Below are 20083 nucleotides of genomic sequence, written 5' to 3'. Positions count from 1 at the left end.
AAAAAACCATCGATCCATAGTGATCAATGCTCTATGGCATGGTAAGGAAAGAGTTAAATCATGCAGTGTTGCTATCTGCACCTCCCCGCAGGGCCACACGGACCCCACACCAGAGATGTAATTCACACAGGTTGAAAGGTGGCGGGTTAGAAAACGCCGATGGTGGCAGTCAAGCCTTGGCCGACAGATCCTCTGCCTGCCTGCCAGTCAGGGGGTTCCGCAACCTTGCCGAGTGTGGGAGAGTGAACTTCAAGCCGCTTATTTTACAAAACCCTTAAACTCGAACATATTGTATAGGTCATTCACTTAAACTTTTAAAAAAATTATCAGACCCTGCAGAGCGGTTGCACTGAAGAGCTTCGCAAGGAAAAGAACCCAGAGTACTTTAGGAAATTTCTAGTCATTCACTCAACTCATGATCAAGTGCCATTCACCACAAAATCTTTGTTAGCACGATGCACTGAGAGTGCTGTTGGCCACGAGTACAAACAAAGCCAGGAAACGGACATCAGGGAACATGCTTATTGAATTCCACACAAAAAAACAAAGCAAATATCTCCAGTAGCTGAATGCAATCGATGACCAGAGAGTGGCAGTGACACTGTACTGCAGCCTAAACAGCGTCCAAGGTGTCATCTCCAAGAGAGATTTGTTAAACGAGAAAGATAGACATTCTGGATGCCCAGCGTGAACAAGGGATCACTGCAGTTCAGCGCATAACAATGAGAAAGGCGAGCAAAGAAGTAAGCTTAGAACAACAGAAAGCTGAGCTAGTTGGTAAGGATTCATTATGCAAAAAAGGTGAGGCTTCTCTGGTGTCCTGTCTGCACGCCTCACCTTTTTTGCATAACAAAGAAATAAACACCCAGCGCTTAGTCCTCACCTTTAATCGTACGTGTCTGCCTGAGAGAGTCACCGCAGACTTTCGCAGTTATCCAGTCGGACCATGCATAACCCAAAAAGATGCTCACAGTCTTGCCATGGGAAACACGCATCTGCAAAGTGCAGTGAACATGAACACAACTTGTACAACTGTGCAAACACCTCCACAAAGTGTCCTAACTGCAGTGGTTCACATGCTCCTTATTCTTTATCTTGTGCAACTTTCAAAAAATAAAACTGTGATCCAACTAAACGTTCACGAAAATGTGTTTTCCTGAAGCGTCTAAAAGACATGCACACTTCTTAGGCACGAACTACACCAATGCAGCTTGCTAGGGAGGTGGCACGGCATCTGGTTTCGACAAGATGTCAATACAGCATTGCTGATCTGAGCCTGTGCCCCGTATGCCCATGAGCAGCCAGCAGCTGCTCTGAACAAATGTGCCACTGCTTGGAACATCGGAAGTCTCACAGAACTTGTTCCGGAAGCATCAACCACTTTGTCCTCCGGCTTCCAACTCGTACAGTATTCCGTCCAAGCCCATGGAGACTGGCTCACTTGCCTCTGGAGAGCAGTCACTGCCAATTTCCAAGACCTCTCATACAAAGACGAGGCCAAGATCACCTAGCCTAACTTCCAAACTGGTTGAGAAGGAGCCGTTCTCCTCTGACAAGCCTGCCAGTGTATGGTCGCCGCAGTGCTGACCATATGCTGGCCCAGCCCAGGATCGGTCTACAAGCCCATATCCGGAAAACTTAAAGCAGGAACCGATGGAGGCACGGTTGCTGTATGTAGAAATGCCCAAGATCTTCCACCGCTGGCGACAACGCTTCAAGATATAGCTCAATGACGTAGCCATGACACATCACCATCCTAACGAAGCCTAAAAGCAAAGAATACGCCGATAAGAGAAGACCTGACAACGCGACATTCCAGCTGCAGGGCAGCACGACACAGCCATGATCTGACGCCAAGACCAAACTGCAACATAAGGTAAAAAACCACCGACCTCTGCGTGCTTCTCAATGGACACACAGTTGCTGCCTTAGTGAACACAGAAACCAGCTACTCCATCATGAGTGGACCCATTTCCGCACGGTTGAAGAAAGTTGAGACTGGTTGGGAAGGCCCTCAAATCTGGACAGCTGGAGGACACCTAATAACACTGACCGGAATCTGGACAGCTATAATTACCGCTCGTGACTAAACCTACCCTGCCACGTTCTCTCCTACCCTCCTATGCCATGTTCTCTCCTACCCTGCCTTCGTTCTCTTCCCACAGTGTTCACGAGGTGCAATTCTCGGCATGGACTTCCTGAACCAACATGGTGCAATCTTCGACCTGAAGTCAACGTCGATAACGCTATCCGAAGATCATGCAATAGTGCCGGAGAGCTCTCGTAGTTCCCATGCCTTGAGTGTGCTTGAAGATCACGTGAGCTCCCCGCCTCTCTCCAGCATTGTCATTTCCGTTGGCACCAAAACACCTGCAGACGTAGAAGGCATCATCAAGGGTGACCAATGTCTACTGCGCAACCATGAAATTTGCATCGCAAGAGGGATTGCTTGACTGCGTGGAAGAAAAGTGAAAGTGATGCTCGCAAACTTCATCCCAAGCACATCAAAAAGGGCACAACGATCGCATGCATCAAGGAAATGGTGGAAACCAGCAATGTGTTCGTCCTCTCGAATTATGCCACAGCTACCTCGACGACCATAGTTCCCGAACCAGGCTTCGAAATAAATCCAAGCCTCCCCATGAGTTAGCAAAAGCAACTCGAAAGTCTTCTCTGATGATACAACGACTGCATTTCCACGTGATTGAGGATTCAACAAGCACCCCACAGGGGCGTCTGCGTCAGCAAGTGTTTAGTGTGTTGCGACACCACGGACCCGAGCACACGAGGGTTGGACTCTCCCACGTCTAACCATGCGCGGCTTAGCCGTGTCCGGAGAAAAGGGGATCCTGGGGGTTGAGCCAATGCCAGGTGTTTGGACCTTCGTTTGGACCCTCGGCGGCAGCAACACACCCCTTTGGCCTCGGCTTCACGTAGACGGCACCCCCGGAGGAGGAGGAGGAGGAGGAGGAACTTTGTTATTGCAGAAACCATTGCGCAGTTTATTCCGGGGTGGTTCCCTCTGTCGCGGCTCGCCGGGCCTGGTTGAGGGTCGCCAGTTGGCTTCCCAGGTCCAGTTCGGAGAGTCTCGCCTCCCAAGACTGCGTAGTGAGTGTGTGTGTTGTGACTCGTGGCGAAATTGCGTCGCCCGGACGGTCGGTGCATTCGTGTGTTATGTGCTCGAGTGTTGCTGTGTGGTTGCTACACCAGGGACATGTTCGGGACGTACAACTGTCTGGGTAGATTGCGTGTAGATGAGACAAGTGTGGGTATGTGTTAGTTTGCAGGCGGCGCCAGTCCCTTGCCTGGAGTTTATTGAGAGCTTTGTGTGGGGGAGCGTATTGCATTCTTCCGAGCCGTTGGTCCTGTAGTATTTGTTGACCTGTCGTTAATAACTCGTGGGTCGCTCGTCGGTCTGTCGGGGGCTGAAGAATGATGTGGTCTGCCGCTCGGCTAGTGAGACCTCGAGCTGCGCAGTCCGCCTCTTCGTTGCCCCGCAGGCCTTCGTTCCCGGGGCAACAGACGATACCGTGGGTCCATTGTAGTGTGCGACCCAGGATTCGAATGGCTTGTATAAGGAGTGTTCCATTCAGGTATAAACGACAAGCCGCTTGCGAGTCAGTAAGAACACGGGCGGACCTTCCCTTGCTCTCAGCGTCGCGAAGTGCCAGAGCGATTGCTGCTGCTTCTGCTGCTGCGCTGCATGTGGCGCGGATAGAGGCTGAGGCTACCAGGTTCCCCTGATTGACAACGGCGAGTGTGTATTTGAGCCCGCAATGTGGCGACGAGGGATACGGGCTAGCGTCCGTGTAGTACGTATCCGGGTCTCTGAAACAACGTTTGTACAACATGGGGCACGCGCTGCTCTTCTCTCCTGATTGTGGGTGGGGTGCATGTTCTTGGGGATAGGGTCTACTACAATGTTCTCTCTAATGTGGTTAGGCAAGAGTTGTGTTTCTTCTTTGCAGTACTGAGGTGTCAGCGGGTATCCTATCCGTTGAAGAAGGTGTCTTCCCTGTTGAGTCTTCTTGAGGCGCTCCCTCTGCGCTATGAGCGTGGCACTTGCTAGCTCCTCAAAGGTGTTGTATACGCCTAGCGCTAGTAATTTCTTTGTGCTTGTGCTTGTGCTTCACGGTAGCTGTAAGGCCGTTTTGTACGCCGTTCTTATAAGAGTGTCCATGCGTTCTGTCTCGCTTTTGCGCTTGACTTGATACGGTAGCGCGTACGTGACACGGCTGATGACAAGGGCTTGTACCAGTCTTAAGGTTTCGTCCTCTGTGAAACCATCTTTGCTGCGCCCTACTCTGGCGATGAGTGATGCGTTGCTTCTTATAACGTGATTTAATTTCTCTGAGGCGAGCTTTATGCCGTTGTTCTCCTGGATGTGCATACCTAGTATGCGTGCAGTCGGGACGTGCTTTATAGGTTGCCCGGCAATCTCGAGATGTATTGGCGGGGCTCGATGTTCCTTAGTTTGCTTAGGCCGGACTTGAAGGTACTCCGACTTGTGTGGGGCACACCTCATTCCTGCTGTGGTTAGGTATGACGCGATGTATCCGATAGCTGTGAGTAACGTGTTTTCTCTGTCGCCGTATGAACCCTTGGTTGCCCATAGAGTGATATCGTCGGCATAGAAGGCACATCCGAGTTTTGGGATATTTTCCAGTTGTAAAGCAAGTTTTCTAAGTCCGATGTTGAAGAGGAAAGGAGATAATATTGACCCTCGCGGAGTACCCTTCTGCGGTAGATCATATATGTCCGATTGTACGCCTGCTATGCCGATGCGAGCTTTGCGGTGGCTGAGAAAAGCCACGACATAATGGTATACTCGCTCTCCGCATCCTATGGCGGCAAGGCCATCTAGGATGGTTTCGTGTGCTATATTATCAAATGCTTTTTCTACGTCGAGGGTTAGGAGTATGTTGTTGTTGCTGCGCGGTTGTGGGTTGAGGACCTCTTCCTTGAGGAGGAGGAAGACATCCTGTGCTGACATGGCTTTCCGAAATCTGTACATGCAATTCGGGTGTAGTCCATGTTCTTCCATGTGTTGTTCCATTCGAGTGAGTACAATTCGTTCAAGAAGCTTGCCTAGGCAAGACGTAAGCGAGATCGGTCGTAATTGATCGAGCCTGCGCGGTTTTCCTAGTTTGGGTATAAGGACTATGTGAGCGGTAGTCTATTCCTCGGGTAATGTTCCGCCCGGTGCCCATATTTCTTCGTTCAGCTGCTTTGTAAAGGCTCGCAGGGTTTCATCGCTTAGGTTTCTCAAGATGGCGTTGGTGATCCCGTTGGGACCCGGTGCCGTGTTTTTCTTGAAGCTCTGTGCTGCCGCGTATACCTCCGCATACGTGATGGGTGCATCAAGTATCTCGTTCGGAGCTCCCGGATATTGAGGGTATGGTTTCGGATGCCCGGTCCGGATTCCCGTGTACGTTTGCTGGAGTTCCTGTATGAGTTCATCCTCGGTTCCCGGATATTCACCAACGAGTTTTTGTAGGGTTGTGTTTGTTTCTGTTTTGGTATTTGAAGGATTGATGATGCTGCGGAGTATGTTCCATTTCTTTTTGGTGCTTAGCGTGCCTTTAAGCGAATCGCAGAACGTGCGCCAATTGTCCCTGTGAACCTTCAGGGCATAATCGTTGGCCTGTTTAGTGACGTTTGAAATCTTAAGTCTAAGTTTGCGATTTAGCTTCTGTTTGTGCCATGTTCTTGTGAGGCCTCTGCATGCTTCCCATAAGTGTATTAGATGGTTGTCGATTGCCGGCGTGTTGGTATCGGTTTGGTACACTTTAGTGTTGGCGTCATATAGTTCTTTGATGCGTTGGGCCCACTCCTTGATCGTGGTTAAGCGGCCTTGATGTTCCGGGAAGGGCAGACTTGTATCTAAATCGAGCTGTTGCCTATCCCTAAACTTAGGCCAATTTGTAATTTTGGCCTTCCCTAGGGGTCGGCGTAGTTTGGCCGAGGCGCTGGTGATTTCGATAATGTAGTGATCACTACCCAGTGAGTCATCTAGGACCCTCCAGCTTGTTCCCACGGTATCGTTGGTGATGGTGAGATCAGGAGTCGTGTCCGTGCTGGCACTGTTTCCTATTCGAGTAGGCGTACCTGGTACTGTAATTAGTGTGTATTCGTGGCGCTCTATGGCTTCTAAGAGCTTGGCGCCCTTGGTGTCTGCTTTCGAGTAGCCGCACGTGTTGTGCTTTGCATTGAAATCTCCGGTTATAATTAGGCGATCGCGGTGCTCCAGCATTCCCTGTAGGTGCCGGAACAATGACGCGAAGTCAGCCTTTCTGTCGCGGGGGGGACTGTATACGTTGCATACGACTTGTTTAGGTCTTCCCTTCTTGACAGGCCATATCGTGGGGATGAGATGTGGGATTTCCTCACCGAGGAGCACTGTGAGGGTTGTTGCCAAATCTTTGCGAACGAGCGTGGCCACCCTACGGTAGCTGGGGTCGTACTGTATTTTATACCCCATAATTGGCTTCGGTTGCTCTCCCGCCTCTTGCAAGCAGATAATATCCGGGGGTACTAGTGCCGCCTGTACATATAGCGAGAGGGATGCGTGCTTGCTTTTAATGTACCTACAGTTCCAAGACCAGATCGTGATGCTTTCGGTTTCCATTTGAGGTTTACGGGCCATGATGGGACTTAGAGGGTATTGTGCTGTCTGTGTCGGAAGTTTGCATGCTACCGTCATCTGTCTGAGAGGGTATTTTACTACTTTTTCATTTACGCTTGGGTTCCTTGGTCAGGAATTCGTTAACGTATTTCTTTAATTCTTGGAATTCCTTAAAGAACTGTTGAAATTGTTGCTGTATTTGTTGTATTATTTGTTGTTGTGATTTTTGCGGTGCTTGTTGCAATTGGTCCTGGGTTACCAAGTTGCTCTCAGACGGTGAGTGCGCCTGAGGCTGCTTTGGCTGTGTTGTTTAGGGGGAGGGGAGCAGTTGTGTTTGTAGTGGCGGATGTCCGGTGAGAGTGCTTAGCTGTGGTAATTGAGATTGTGGCGATCGCTCACAGGTCGCAGCGTGTGCTGATTCAAGCATGGCTACTCTTTTCATTAAAGTTTCGATTTTGTGCTCGTAGTCGATCAGACGCTGTTTTTGCTGTCTATTTTCCTCAATGACTCTCTGGTATTCTGGATTTTGTGTGATTGGTATGGATGTGTTTCGTGGCTTGGGAGAGACGACTTCCGCCCAGCTTACCTCGTGTGAAGGCTTCTGCTTCCTTGCCGGAGGCGACGGGTTCCTTTTGGGTGTCGGTGGTGCCCGATGCTCGCGGCTCGCTGACCGGGGGCGGGATTGGGAGCGGGAGCGTTCCTCAGTATTGACCGGCCGGCCGCGAGTGTCCGCCCTGTAGGTCTCTTCTTCGTCTTCCGAGGCGAACCATGGTGGGGCTTTTGACTTCATCGGGGCTGATGATGGTGTGGGTCGGGGTCGAACCGGTTTGAGTCGCTGCTTGCACGAATGGTCACCGGTTGGGTGGGCCTCCCCGCACGAGGCGCAGTTTATCTCGCATTTGTGTCCGTCGGTTGGGTTAAGCAGTCCGCACAATCTACAGATGGGTCTGTCTGGGTTTGGGCACACGTCGGTACGGTGGCCCTTTTCCCTGCAGATCTTGCAGACTTGGAGCGTCGGTCTAAATGGGTAGCAACGGAGTTCACCTCCGTAGTAGTACACAAATCGTGGTAGATGGGGACCAATAAAGGTAAGCGCTGCACTTTAAGTGGCACCGATCATCCTGGCTGTAAGGATTTCCACGCCTTGTGTTCTCACTCTGAGGTGGGCCATGAGGGTTTCAGTGGTTGTGTGCAACGGTATTCCATGTAGCACTCCTCTGAGGGCGCCTTCTCCTTGGGCGGTGTATGCGCGCACTGCGTGATTTCTGCCACTAAGCGTTAAGGTGTGGATGTGTCTTGCTTTTTCGGTGACCTCTTCGTACTGGGTCGATAGGATGGCTATGTTGGATCCCGGGTTGATTCTCAGTATGAATTTGTCATCCGTGAACTCGTTGTGGCATGCGTCGATGATCGCTCGTGCAAGTGTATGAGTGAGCACGTTTCTTAATGGCAGACCTTGGTTTGGACGAATGAATATTTTGTAGTCATTTTTCGGAAGTGGCGGAGGTCTAGCGACTCTCCGCGTTATTGATGTCTTAGTGGTAGTTTCGGGGTCTTGGGGCTTCACACTACCGCGTCGCCTCTCCAAGGCTTCTTGCTTGCGTTGCTTTTGTGTTCGTACGGATTGCCAATTGAGATCTTCTCTCACGGTGCTATGGTACAGAGTTTCTTGGCTCACTGGTTCGGTAGTCTGGTCCATGCATTCTTCTTCGTGTCCTCCGGAAGTTGTATGGAAGGGGTCAACGATCGTAGTCCCTTCGTTCACCATGGTTAGGCCAAGTGCCGTCGCGGGAATCCCCGTCGGCGAAGCAAGCGGCTGCCGCGGCCGGTTTGGGTTAGCGACTCACCCGTGGTGACGAAACTTTCAAGAATCCTCCTGGGGCCCTCGTTGGTCGGATTTCCACGGGGGTAGCGTCGATGCGGTCCTTATAACATTAGGAAGCTGGTGAAAGCGTTTCGTGTCGTTTTCTGTTGAAAACACCATCAAAAACTTGCGAAACTACGGAGCCCGACGCGAGCCGGTGTTGACACTGTGGTCCACTGTCCCGCCTGGGGGAAATCGGTAGTTGCCTTTTCCTGTCTCTCTCTCCCTCCAACCTTCGTCTTTTTTTTCACTTTCCATCTTTCCTGTCTTCTCCTAGCTTCCCTTTACTTCCAAGTTTCCAGGCAGTAAGGGTTAACCTTGTGTGAATAGCCAACCTGGGTTATTTCATATTTGGTTATAGTGATGACGTACAGCTGGCGTTTCCAGGACCTGTTTTACAGCTTTTGTAGCGCCCCTCGTAGGGCTCCATGGTGGGTGGCTGGCGTTATTGCTGAAAACTACATTTTTCTATGACAAGTTCCTTTCCCCTCCACTTCCCTATCGCCCTCATAAAAGAGGGCGCACCGAAGATGTGTTCCAGTTCTTTGGGCGTCAAAGGCTGAACTTCCCGCGATATCATGTTATCCACTCAGAAAAATTCTATAAGCAAGTACGAAATATCTCCCCTTCTCTAGTTTCCAAGACCCTAACTGATGTCCTTGGTCCAGGCTACAAGGTATCAAGGATGGCAAGAGGTGATCTCCTCTTAGAGCTGCATGATCAGAAACAATCTGAAAAATTGCCCAGTCTAGTGTCATTTGGGGATGTTCTATTGACAGTAACTCCACACCACCTGAACACCACCCGCGGCGTTGTCTCGGATGATTATTTGCTCCAGCTGACAGAGGCAGAGCTCTTGGAGGGCTTTAGTGAGCAGAATGTTGTCAATGTCAGAAGAATTAAGATGAGAAGGGACGGTAAAGAAATTCAAACGAAGCACCTAATACTCGCATTCTGTTCAAGTATTTTGCCCGAGTACATCAAGCTCCGTGTCAGACCATATGTGCCAAATCCCCTAAGATGTTTCAAATGCCAGTGTTTTGGCCACAGTTCGCAGAGCTGCCGGGGCCGCCAAATTTGCGAAATGCAGTGCCCTTGTCACTGAAGCTTGTAAGAACACTCTCCACTGTGTAAACTGTGATGGGGAGCACGCCGCATACTCGCGGTCGTTCCCATCCTGGAAAAAAGAAAAGGAAGTTCTAACAATAAAAGTAAAGGAAAATATGTTTCAGGGAGGCACGCAGGCAGGTAGCATAGCTGCCAAAGAAAACCTTTGCCGAGGTAGTGCGTCAGGGGGCAACGCCACAACAGTCTCCGGCGGCTGTCCGACCCACACCCAGGGAGGCGGCAGTGACGCCATCCGCCCCCCCGGCGGCTGCAGCTAGCGCTGCTACGCCAACCCAGCAGACGAGGCTGTCGACCCCGAAGGTGGGCGCAGCCGAGGCTGCCCCAACCTTCCCGCCCCCTTCTAAAGCTGGCAACAGCTGGCGCAGCCAAATCCCTCAGGGAGCCCCATCGACCTCCGGGCTGGTGGGCGCAGGCGTCTTGCCTTCCGAGGCAGGACTCTCTCGGAAAACTTCTCGGTCGCAAGAGCATGTGTCTGGCGCCTCAAAAGACGCAATGGACACTACACCTATCCTCGCAGCACGCCAAGCGCCTAAGGTGAGGCGAGGCTCCCTCGAACGCTCCAGAAAGGGCAAAACCCCAGTTACAGGGCCTCGAAAGAGATCTGTAATCTAATCTATGAAATCTCTGTAAATAATACTTCCGTTTCCGTACATACAGCACCTATTTACTTCCAATATGGATACACAAATAATTCAATGGAACGTCAGAGGTCTTCTTAGAAACCTTGATGATGTGCAAGAACTCATTCACAAACACAATCCAAAAGTGCTATGTCTACAAAAAACACACTTAAAATCGAAACACACAAATTTCCTCCTACACTATGTCACTTTTCGCAGAGATCACGATGATGCTTTCGCATCATTGGGCAGTGTTGCCGTAGTTATTCATAAAGGCATAGCGTGTCAATGTTTGCAGCTACAAACGCCTCTTGAAGCAGTGGCAGTTCGTGCTGTTCTACTAAACAAACTCATCACCATTTGCTCGCTTTACATACCCTTCATTACCAACTAAACAAACATGACTTTCAGTCCTTTATACACCAACTGCCAGAACCTTATATTGTTCTTGGTGATTTCAATGCACAGTAACCTGTGGGGAGACTCTCGTATCGATGCGCGAGGTTGTCTCGTTGAACAGTTCCTTTTTTCTTCCGGTGCGTGTCTGCTTAATAAGAAGGCACCCACATATTATTCTCTCACAAACAGACCATTTTCTTCAATTGACCTCAGCCTAGTTTCCCCGTGTATACTGCCTGAACTCGAATGGGAAGTTACCAACAATCCTTACGGGAGCGACCACTTCCCCATACTCCTAAGATCACCTAAAGAAAATAAATATCCACCACAAGCTCCTAGGTGGAAGATTGAAACAGCTGACTGGGAGAAATTTCGAACTCTTACTAGTATTTCATGGGCTGACATGTCTTTGTTAGGAATTGATTCTGCAGTGGAGTTTTTTACAACCTTCATAATATATTCCGCATCTAAATGCATATCAGAAGTAAATGGCTTGGCATGCGAGCGGCGTGTCCCGTGGTGGAACGACGAATGTAGGATTGCTCGTAAAAAACAACAAAGCGTGGGGGTTGCTACGCGCCTCTCCCACTGTGGAGAATCTTGTTAACTTTAAGAAAGTAAAGTCCCAAGGCAGGAGAACGCGCCGACAGGCTAGAAGAGAGAGTTGGCAAAAGTTTTTGTCGGGCATCAACTCGTACACAGATGAGGCGAACGTCTGGAACAGGGTTAATAGGATAAGAGGGCGACAAACATACTCCCTCCCAACACACAAAGCGATACCCTGCAAGATCAGGCAGATTCACTTGGGGAGCATTTTGAGAGCGTGTCAAGCTCAACCAATTATTCATAATCTTTTCTCAAATATTAACAAATTGAAGAACGTAAGCCATTCACAAGAAAAAGTGAAGAGAGTGAGCCTTACAACCGTCCTTTTAGTATTGCTGAGTTGAGAGCTAAAGGGCTCCGCGCCGGGATCTGACAGAATCATGTATGAAATGATCAAAAACTTATAAAATGACACCCAAGTTACACTCCTCGCACTTTTCAACACCATTTGGGCTGCAGGATACCTTCCAACTGCATGGGAAGAAGCCATTGTGGTCCCTGTTTGGAACAAGGCAAAGATCCTTCCTCAGTGGCAAGCTACCGCCCAATAGCCCTCACAAGTTGCTTTTGTAAGGTATTTGAAAAAATGATTAATTGGCGACTCATTCACTTCCTTGAACTGAGCAAAATGCTTGATCCATAACAGTGTGGCTTTAGAGAAAGGCGCTCCACTACTGATCATCTTGTACGTATTGAAGGAAATATCCGGGACGCATTTGTACACAGTATTTCTTATCCATATTCCTTGATATGAAGAAGGCGTATGACACAACGTGGCATTACGGAATCTTAAGAGACTTGTCAGAATTGGGCATCCATGGTAATATGCTAAACCTAATAGAACGCTATCTGTCCAATCGTACCTTCCGGGTAAAAGTTGACAATGTACTTTCACATCCTTTTACGCAAGAAACGGGTGCACCCCAAGGAGGCGTGCTCAGCTGCATGCTCTTTATCGTGAAGATGAACATGCGTCGTGCTTGATTACCACCAGCCATATTTTATTCTCTCTACGTGGACGATATTCAAATAGCTTTCAAATCCTGTAACCTCGCAGTGTGCGAGAGACAGGTACAGAACAAGGCCTGAACAATGGCCTGAACAAAGTGTCAAAGTGGGCAGAGAAAAATGGATTTAAGATCAATCCTAACAAAAGTTCTTGTGTTTTCTTTACAAGAAAGCAAGGCCTGGTCCCGGATCGTTACTTAGAACTGTGCGGAAAACAAATACCTGTTAACAAAGAGCACAAATTCCTTGGTATAATACTTGACTATAGACTCACTTTTATTCCACACATCAAATATCTGAAAGAAAAATGTCTAAAAACAATGAACATAATGAAACTTCTATCCCAGACTACATGGGGTAGCGACAGGAAATGTCTAATGAATCTCTACAAGAGCCTAATTCGGTCAAGATTGGATTATGGTGCCGTAGTGTATAACTCTGCCACCCAAAGCATGCTAAAAATGCTGGATCCTGTCCACCATCTAGGTATCTGATTAGCCACTGGCGCTTTCAGAACAAGCCCGATTGAAAGCTTATATGCTGAATCGAATGAGTGGTCGCTCCACCTGCAGAGATCATACATCTGCTTTACCTATTTCCTTAAAGTGCACTCTAATCATGAACATCAATATTTTAATAGCGTAACCGATATGACGTGTTCTACACTTTTCCGCAATCGTCCTTCTATAAGACAGCCTTTCTCGCTGCGTGTTAAGGAGCTTAGCGATGAAATGCATGTCTCACTTCTCGAGCTTCACTTAATGCACCTAACCAAGCTCTTACCTCCTTGGGAGTGGCAGGTGATAGAATGTGATGTATCCTTTCTAAAAATTACAAAACACGCTCCAGAGGTCGAAATCAGAATGCATTTCCTAGAACTTCAGTACAAGCACTCGTGCACAGAATTCTATACAGACGCTTCCAAGTCGCATGCTGGAGTGTCCTATGCAGCCGTCGGTCCATCCTTCTCAGAATCCAATGTACTACATCCAGAAACAAGTATCTTTACGACCGAGGCCTACGCATTATGGTCGGCTGTAAAGCATATAAGGAAATCAAAACTCTAAAAAGCCGTTATATATACAGACTCCCTAAGTGTGGTGAAGGCCTTAATGTCACTCTGCAAATGTAAAAATGCCGTTCTCACTGAGGTCTATTCTGACCTGTGCAAAGCTAATCTATCTAACCAGCATATCATTATATGCTGGGTACCTGGCCTTAGGGGAATCGAACGTAACGTACTGGCAGACCAGATGGCCACATCAATTGCATCTCCTGCTGTTAATCCTACTGCTTCGGTCCCTGTCACAGACCTAAAGCCTTTCTCAAGAAGGAAACTACGAAACCACTGGCAACGCATGTGGGACAAAGAAATAAATAACAAACTGCACGTGATAAAGCCACAGTTAGATTCTTGGCCCTCCGCAACAAAATCACGGCGAACAGGTGTCCTCTTCTGTCGTCTCAGAATAAGACACACATTTGGTACGCGTAACTTTTTACTCACTGGAGATGATCCTCCAACCTGTGCTAAATGTGGGGAGAGGCTGACCGTCCGCCACGTCCTCCTGGAGTGTCGGGCAGCCGAATCTGAGAGAAAGAAAAATTTTCGCCTAGCATACCGGCAGCACATCCCCCTTCATCCTGTAATGTTACTCGGTCCAGAACCACATTTTGACACCAACGCAGTCCTAGGTTTTTTGAAAGATGTTGTGTTGCATGTTATTAGCCCCACACATTCGTAGCGCCTCCTCTCTTCAGAGGATGCCGCTGTGATAGCTGTTTCATATAGCACATGCCTCCAGGCCCTTGTGTTTAAGGGTTCTAAGGAGGCAGTAGTGCTCTAGTAAATTTTTTAGAATCAGATATATTTTATACATCGTATCATTCTTTTGAAATGCATCTCAATGTTCATAGTACAAGTCATATGTCATCGTCATATATTATTATACACATTTTACGCACTTTAGAGCGAGTCTTTTTAAGGCCCCTTTACAGCCACGTCACACCAACTTCATAGAAATCATAATTACACTGCAAACTCATTATCACAGACATTGCGCTCTTTGGTCTTATTTGGCCCTTGCGCCATTAAACATCAAACATTCATTAATTCAACAAGCACCAGTTGCAAAGCATTGCATAATAACTGAAAAGTGTGTTCGACCACTTCATCCTTACTGAGTTCTGACACGAGAATGTGAAGCTATGGCAACAAGTTGACAAAACGCTGCACGATGACATCATCCAGCAGTTGAGAAGGCCGTGGTCATCTCCTGTAGTCTTGGGGAAGAAAAAGGACGGAACGCTTCATTTCTATGTCGATTGTCATTGACTGAACAAGATCACAAAGAAGGGCGTATGCCCCCTCCCATCGATAGACAACGCATTGGATCGGCTCTGCAACGATAAATACTTCTCGTCGATAGATCTCAAGACTGGCTACTGGCAAATAGAAGTCGATGAGAACCTTGGCGAGAAGACCGCCTTCATCATGCCGGACGGCGTCTATGAGTTTAAGGTCATGCCATTCGGACTGTGCTCAGTGCCTGCAACGTTCCAGCACGTGATGGACACGATGTTAGCAGGGTGGAAGTGGCAGACCTGTCTTGTCTACTTGGATGACGTCGTCATCTTGAAGCTGGAAAAGTATCGTTTTGCTTATGAAGAATTTCTGTTTCTAGGGAATGTCATCAGCATGTCTGGAGTCCGTCCTCACCCACATAAAGGTTGTTTCACATGACGCGATTGGGGCAAAGAAAGATTGTTCTGACGTGTACGTCGCAGAGTGATTTTCGCTGACAACTTTCACATGCGTTTGCTGCAGCGCGATTTCCGTCGCAGCGATGTGCAAGGTTGCCCCCTGCTCACCAAGTATCCATGCCTGCATCGTTAAATAAGAACAACATGGAAACTTGTCAAATATTTGAATGTTCCTATTAATATTCGATAATAGAATAAGTACACCATTTTTTATGGTTTAGAAGTGTTGAGACTTCACAACAGCTTGCAGATGTGGTGAGTGAGACACTGCACAACACTGCAAGTATGATCGTGCGGCTTGTGCAGCGTCGCTGGGGTAGTTCCATTTAGTAAAGTTTAGTTTCGTTGTTACTATGGAAGCCACAACTTTTTTCCTGGAGAAGTATTTGCTTTTGCAGACCAACAAGCTACTATTGAGTGTGCATGCACAGTCGATTCCGGATATATCAAATTATTGCCTATATCGAACAGTTGAAAAATCCTTTTGGGAATCCCATGCAAAAGTATAGTGGTACTGTTCGCTAATATAGAACTCCTGTGCACCGGCATATCGATGTATCAAACTCCGTGCTGAGCTGCTCCCCGGCAAGTGTGCTTCTCCCACCATACACCACCCCCGCAAGTGCGCTTCTCCTCACGAAGCTCTCACGATGTTTCCACGATGTTCCCGTGATCTCACGCGTGCTGCCCTGCACTCTAAGAAAGGGCCGTGTGGTTAAAAGGCACGTGACAAGGAGCACTTGGAGTGCGATTGGGTGTGAAAGGGAAACAGGAGGGAGAAACCACACTGACCGCAGGCGCCAGCTTCCTGTGTTTTGATTGGCTGACACCGCTGGCGTGGCGAGACGAACGAGGTCAGTGCAGCTTGGGCTTGTGGTAGCATGGAGACGCGGAACGTTGTGTTTTTCGATTCGCTTTGTTCCTTTTATTCACGAGGCCAATGCGAAAGCTTGAGGTGTGGTGCAGTGCATTTTTCTTTCCGCTTTTAGCATGTGTTCCGGATCCATGGCCGTGAAAAAACGCTATAATTTGGATTTATCAACAAAGGCGGACATCATTCGATGGGTGGAGGCTGGTGAGAAAAATTCGTCGGTCGCCACGGCGTTCGGAATTCCTCGCAGCACCCTGAGTACGATCCTCAAGAACAAAGCCAATGTTAAGCTGAAGGCAGTGCAGTCCAGTCACCCTGGAGCGTGTCGTGTGCGCGTCGCAACCAATGCAAGGTCAAGAAGGCATTGTACGCCTGGTTTTTGGAGACATGTGCCAAGAACATAGCTGTTGACGGCCCAATGCTCATGGAAAAGGCCAAATGATTTGCTGTGGCCTTCGGAGAAGAGAACTTCACTGGTGGCACTGGTTGGCAGCAGGAATTTAAGAGTCGCTACAGCATCGTCGGAAAGACTCTTTCGGGCGAAAGCGAGGCGACTAGCACAGTCACATAGAGAAGTGGTTGTCCGAAGAGTGGCCAAATATTTCCGACAGCTTTCCGCCGTTGCAAATATTCAACGCAGATGAGACGGCCCTGTTTTGGCAAATGCTGCCAAACAAGACTCTGCATCTGAAGGGCACTGCATGCCATGGTGGAAAGAACAGCAAAGTGCGTGTATCGATTTTGCTTGCTGCAAATATGGATGGGTCATGCGAACTACGGCCATTTGTTATCGGAAAGAGCAGGTCGCCACGCTGCTTCAAGAACGCGAAAGGCCTCCCGATTCGATATACGTCCAGTAAGAAAGCTTGGATGACACGAGATTTTTTCGTTGAGTGGCTACAGGCTTGAGATGCCGAACTGGAGAAGTCTGGCTGCAAAGTTTGTCTTCTTGACAATTGTTCAGCCCATCATGTTGTCTGACCATTAAAGCAGATCACCCTCCAGTTTCTGCCGCCAAACACAATGGCAAACCTTCAGCCTCTCAACCAAGGCATCAAGACCAAGACACCGCACGAAGTCCACATAGTTTGGTTTTTTATCATCATTTAATTGTGGGGAAAAGTGCTAAAAGTTGCTCAATACAGACAGAAGTATGCAAAAGTACACCAAAAACAAAGTGTGAAGTTTTGACATTGCTCAGTGACTATTTGTCATTGTTATGGCTTGTGTTCACATGAGAGAGGCCTCCCCACTGGAAGGGGAGTGTACCATGTGATAAGGTCCCCATCCCTGTCCAGGTGCACCTCTGGTGCATTGTGGGCCCTGGCATTGTGGATCCCCAGAAGAAGTATTCCCTGTGGGCATCACCTGTGAATTTATATCGACTGAACAACAGCTTTCTATATTGTCTGAATCTGCAAAGTACACAGGAAAGGTTCGAATGACCCCGCGGCAACGTTCTTGTGACAACTAGCTGCTGCTGTCTCGTGCAGGGGTGCCAGACCACCACCACCACGCCTAACCAGGATGTGGGCAGTGCAATGGCCCTCGTGTATCCTTGCTGTGTGGTGAAATCAAGGTAGGCTGGATCTTGTTGAAACAACACTGCCATTTGGGCTAGTTGGAATGTTGGACTTATGATTATGAAGAATTCTGTGCAAAGACAAGGGACAAAAAAACAAAAGTATGGCGCTCATGATGTGCTTTTCATTCTTTGTCCCGTCATTTTGCACTGAACTTTTGTTAACCATGCATTTTGTTGACTGGAAAAATGAGTATGCATAACTCTCCCAATTGTTTGAGAGACTCCTGAATTTTGACCAATCCTTCCGATTGTATGGACATGGCCATGAGTCTACCAAAAAACTGTGATAAAACTCATGTAGCACAGCTGCATTGTACATGCCATTATGCACTAGGTAGCTAGCCGAAGTCTATGTTAAAATCTCAGTCATGTGTGTCTAGGCAGTGTACACTTAGCTTGGTTTACTTTAGATCAAGTCATACATAGGGAAGTGCACGTGAAGCTAATGCCTAATCATCATCATCAGCCTTGTTACGCCCTATGCAGGGCAAAGGCCTCTCCCATACTTCACCAACTACTCTGGTCCTGCACCCCTCGGGCTGCCCTTCACGACACAGGACACTTCTACGTGCACTCCTGACATTCGCCGAGGCTGTCGGCCTCGCCGACCGCCTTTAGCTCCCTCACATTTCCGCGGCGTGCTGTTTCTGGTGCTCTTTCTCTCCCCCTACTTTCATTCCCTTCCCCTTGTGCAGCGCGGTTGAGGTGTCCTCTGCCGAGAGACAGTTACTGCGCTGCACTTTACCCCAACCTTTCCTTCCCATCAAGAATCTCCTTCTCCTGCGCTACTTGTGGCTATATTCTCCCTGCAGACTTCTCAATCTCATCCGCCCACCTAACTTCCTGCCGCCCCCTGCTACGCTTCCCTTCCCTTGGAATCCAGTCCGTCACCCTTAAAGGGACACTAAAGGTTACCAGAAACTCAAGTTAAAGTGGTAGAGCAACGTTCTAGAACGTCTAAGGCGTCAATATAATCGCGAACAGAGCTTTAGTAACCGAGAAATTGAGGTAAATGCATGACACGATTTGAGACCCCCCAGCGACATTCCGGTACTAGCCCGATAACGAAAGCACTCCTCATAATTTGTGTTACTAATACTCAACTACTTGTATTAAAAATATTTCATTTGATTATAAGACGGAAAAAAATGCTACTTGTCTATGTCTATTCGATTCTAAGAAAAAATAACATTTTGACGTTACCCTTCAGTAATATGGGTGTTTGCTCGACTCTGCACGCCCGACTTTGCGCCATGCACGCTTTGGAGTTTCAGTAGTTTCATTATCGCGTCGTGCTGTGAGGGTTCTGCTGGCTCGCGAAACTTTCATTTGGAACAAGCAGCGAGAATGCCACGTCCATGAGATGTCGTGGGAAGCCCTCGTTGCTTTCCCGCTCCGGAGAGCCGGTGTCGAGGCTGCCATCGTAGTACGCAACGACGCCGGCAGCGCGAGCCCTCAGCAGCAGGTCGCACTCATCGGTGCTCAAATTGCTGAAGTTGAGCCCACCATCGCGAGCCAATCTGTCGGTGTCAGGGTCCATTGCGACGAGCGTCGAAGTTTGTGTCATAGAATGAAGTACCAGCTTATGGGCGTCTTGCGCTGGAGTTTGAGGTATAGTAGCGGCGCCTGGTGGCGGTGCGGGAAACGACATCTGGGTCGTGCCAGCTTGGGTCGTATTGAGCCCTGGCTGTGGCGAAGCACGTTTCTAGGCCGAGCTTTGCGTCGATTCACACTTTTTTATGCCCTGTTGCGAGTGCGAAAAGGCTCGTCACTTCTCACAGACCACGCTGCGAGCTCACCGCAGCCTATAGTTTAACGAAAACGGACTCTCCGTGTGCCGTGGGACATAATGCTGGGAGCAGAAGGAATCGGTGATGCCGATCCGGAGAGACCTCCTAGCCCAGCTTCGAAAAGGCGTCACCGTCAGTACTTCTGCTTCGTGGGCTGCCATGAACAAGAAGGCCTGAATCCCAACAACAGATTCTACCATTTTCCTTCAAGGCCTCACGAAGTGGAGCGTCGGGCGCACTACATAGCTGCAGTTCGTCACGCTGCGTTAGCGAAACTTCGTGCCATGCTGGCTGCTTCGCCTGTCTTGAAGCTTGCTTGATTATCTGCGTTCGAAATTTCGGTCTTTTGCACCTACAGTACCGACAGCAGACCGACACAGCAGCAGGCATGGCTGGTAATTCACGATTCGAGACCCGGCCACAGCCACAATTAACAATTCGACCGATGCGAAGTGGTGAAGTGTGTGCAAATGAGCACAAATGGTTGGGCTCATTCGATGACAATTTACTACTACTCTACGAGCAGCACAGGTTAAGAGAGTTAAATGCGCTCATCCTTGATCTCAAGCCAGCACGTTAAGGCAGCGCAGCAAGGCAATATTGATTGCAGCACATCGATGTTCGAGCGCTGTCATTAAAAGCTACATCAAGCGAGCAACGCACGAGCTCGCGCTGCAGCGCGATTCGCACGTACGTGCGAGCTCCCATGCATTGCATCAGTTTAGCGGCATGCAGTCAACAAAGATTGCAGGAGGCCCGCCGTTTGGCGGCATGTCGAAAGACCTCTGCAATCGCAGCATGTACGATCGTGCGCTCGAGCAGTT

The 20083-nt window shown here is 48.8% G+C and overlaps 1 protein-coding gene across 15 annotated transcripts in view; it reads left to right on the top strand.

The window, feature by feature from the left end:
- LOC139057682 (zinc finger protein 800-like) overlaps positions 1-20083 on the top strand; it is a 129512-nt gene that overhangs the window by 32861 nt on the left and 76568 nt on the right. For 6 of the 15 annotated variants that reach the window (XM_070536386.1, XM_070536385.1, XM_070536394.1 and 3 more), the window contains one exon: positions 17378-17463. The exons of the other annotated variants lie outside the window; for them this stretch is intronic. The gene's annotated coding sequence lies outside the window, so the exon portion shown is untranslated. The remainder of the gene's footprint in view (positions 1-17377; positions 17464-20083) is intronic. 15 annotated transcript variants of the gene reach the window in all.

The sequence above is a fragment of the Dermacentor albipictus genome, chromosome 3 (assembly GCF_038994185.2).
Source record: "Dermacentor albipictus isolate Rhodes 1998 colony chromosome 3, USDA_Dalb.pri_finalv2, whole genome shotgun sequence".
In the NCBI taxonomy this organism is placed as follows: domain Eukaryota; kingdom Metazoa; phylum Arthropoda; class Arachnida; order Ixodida; family Ixodidae; genus Dermacentor; species Dermacentor albipictus.
The sequence above is the reverse complement of the archived record's forward strand: the minus strand, read 5'-3'. Positions and strand labels throughout refer to the sequence as shown.